Source organism: Mus pahari, chromosome 8, assembly GCF_900095145.1.
Source record: "Mus pahari chromosome 8, PAHARI_EIJ_v1.1, whole genome shotgun sequence".
In the NCBI taxonomy this organism is placed as follows: Eukaryota; Metazoa; Chordata; class Mammalia; order Rodentia; family Muridae; genus Mus; species Mus pahari.
The window spans coordinates 78200767-78203898 of NC_034597.1; positions in this window are offsets into that span (position 1 = coordinate 78200767).

Sequence of the window (3132 nt, forward strand, 5' to 3'; positions counted from 1 at the left end):
AAATCTAATAGTATGATTTTATGTATTCATTAATTAATGATTAAAATTAGTTAATTTTTAATAAGACACTTTCTAGTATAAAACTGTCTTCCTCTGACTGAATTTTATTAAATAAAAAATAACAAAGAGGAATCCACTTCTCCATATACATGCATGACTCTTAAAATTAATACAAAGTGTTAGTGACCATTAAGAGAGAGGAATGTGGGGCTAGAGCTATGCTTCAGAGGTAAGCATGTACTACTTACACATGGGACCATAGTTTTGGTCTCAGCATCCATGTCAGGCAGCTACCCAAGTGCCTAGAACTTCACCTTCTAGCACTTCTGTATTTAATAGTTCTACATTTCTAGATTCAATAGGTACCAGAATCTGCATGCACATATCTACAGAGAGACACACAGACATACACAAAATTGAAAGTAAAATAATTATAATAAACAGAAAGAAAGTCACATTCTCATTTGTGGAGCTAAGCAATAAAAGTAATTACTAATGTCTATTAAGCACCATAACATTAGAGTTAACTGCTTCTGGCTATTATAAATAAGGCTGCTATGAACATAGTGAAGCATGAGTCCTTGTTATATGTTGGAGCATCTTTTGGGTATAAACCCAGTCATTGTATAGCCTGACCTTAATGTAGAAATATTCCAGATTGATTTCCAAAATGTTTGTATCAGCTTGCAATCCCACCAGCAATGGAAGAGTGTTCCTCTTTCTCTACATCCTCACCAGCATGTGTTATCACCTGAGATTTTTATATTAGCCATTCTGATTGGTGTGAGCTACAATCTCAGTTTCCTTTTGATTTGCATTTCCCTGATGACTAACAATACTGAACATTTCTTTAGGTGCTTCTTGGCCATTTAAGATTATTCAGTTGAGAATTCTTTGTTTAGCTCTGTACCCCAATTTTAAGTTGGGTTATTTGGTTTTTTGGAGTCTATGTGAGTTCATTATATATTTTGGATTTTAGCCCTCTATAGAATGTAGGACTGGCAAAAATCTTTTCTCAATTTGTACATTGCTATTTTGTTTCATTGACAGTGTCCATTGCCTTACAGTAGCTTTTCAATTTTATGAGGCCCCATTTGTAAATTGTTGATCTTAGAGTCTGGTATTCTGTTCAGGAAATTTTCCCCTCTGTCGATGTGTTTCAGCCTCTTTTTCACTTTCTCTTTTCTTAGACTCAACATATCTGGTTTAATGTGGAGGTCCTTGATCATAGATGCAGAAAATGTGGTACATTGGCACAGTGGAATACTACTCAGTTACTAAAAATGAGTTCATGAATTTTACAGGCAAATGAATTCAACTAGAAAATATCATCCTACAAGTAGATATTAGCCCAAAAGCTCCGAATACTCATAATACAATTCACAGACCATGTGAAGCTTTACAAGAAGAAAGGTCAAAGTATGGATGCTTCAATCCCACTTATAAGGGGAAACAAAATAATCATGGGAGACAGACAGAATGAGGGAGGAAATTTGGTGGGAGTGGGGAGGTTGAGGGAAAAATCAGTGTGGGGGGGTTAGGTATGAGAAAAGAAAGAAGAGAAGTCCAGAGGGTCAGGAGAATGAAAGAAATAGGCAGCTGTAGGAGGTGGGGAACAGAGGAAACACTAGAAAGTCCCAGATGCCAGGGGTGTGAGATGCTCACAAGACCCTATGAGAATGACAATATCCTAAATACTCAACAGTCAACAGTGGGGAGATGGAACCTGAAGAGAACAAGAGGTAGATGTGGCCTTCAGTAGAGGGATTTGACCACCCACACTCATCTCAAAATCTTTAGCCCACAATTATTCCTGTCTACTGGAAACACAGGGACAAAAAATTGGGCAGAAACTGAAGGAAAGGCCATCCAGAGAGTGCCCCACCTTGGGATCCATCCCATTCATGGACTCAAAACCCCTACACTATTGCTGATAGCAAGAAGTGCTTTCAGGGCAGGAGCCTAGTGTAGTTGTCCTCTGAGATTCTTTGCCAGCACCTAGGTAAGAGAAATGCAGATACCCACGGTGAACCATTGGTCTAATCTCAGGGCCCCAGTGGAAGAGTTACGGGGAGGATTGAAGGACCTGACAGGGATTGTAACCCCATAGAAAGACCAACAGTATCAACTTACAGGACCCTCTAAGAGCTCCTAGGGACTAAACCACCAATCAAAGAGTATATATGAGTGTGTCCATGGCTCCAGCTACATTTGTAGCAGATACCTTATCTGGCATCAATGGGAGGGCAGCATTTGGTTTTGTGGAGGATTGTTGCTCCAGTGAAAGAGGATGTTAGAGGGCTGAGGTGGGAGTAGGTGGGTGGGTGGTTTTGAGAGCACCCTCTTAAAGACAATCGGGAGTGGAGATGGGGCGGGTGTTTTGTGGAGGGGAGATTGGGAAGGGGACATTTGTAATGTAAATAAATAAAATCATTGATAAAAAAATACAGATAAAAGAGCCTGCATTGTAATTAAAAAATTAGAGTTAACATTTAATTCTTTAACTTTATGAAATTATTTCAAATAGTAGATCTATCATACTGTCAGTGAACATAATGTAATATTTGGAAAACTTATGTTGTAACAAAGTATTTAGAGAAGAATAAATATGCATTGTTATCTCTATACATTAAAGTATTTTTAAAACTTATTATTCTTTAACATAATATTTAAATACATGTATATACTTAAGATTTGTACGCATAGATTTTGATCTATATTACAGATTTTATATAACTCATTATGCCATTGTAGAGTAAGTATTTTGTAGGAATATCATGATCAATTCAGGGTTAAGCACACACTTGTTACATTAGGACAAAAAAGGATCTGTTTGAGATATTTCAATATTTCAAAACATTTGTAAATTCCTCTATCAACCTGAGAATAAATTGAGATATTTGTTTCATTGTTTTAACAAGTCACATATTACATGTAAGAAAATTGACATTTAACCAAAATGTATACTGAAATGAATGTTAAAATAAAATACTGTAGGTACTGTTTCTTATTAATGAGATATATCAAGATTCCAGAACATGCCGGGCCTGGTGGCGCAGGCCTTTAATCCCAGCACTCGGGAGGCAGAGGCAGGCGGATTTCTGAGTTCGAGGCCAGCCTGGTCTACCAAGT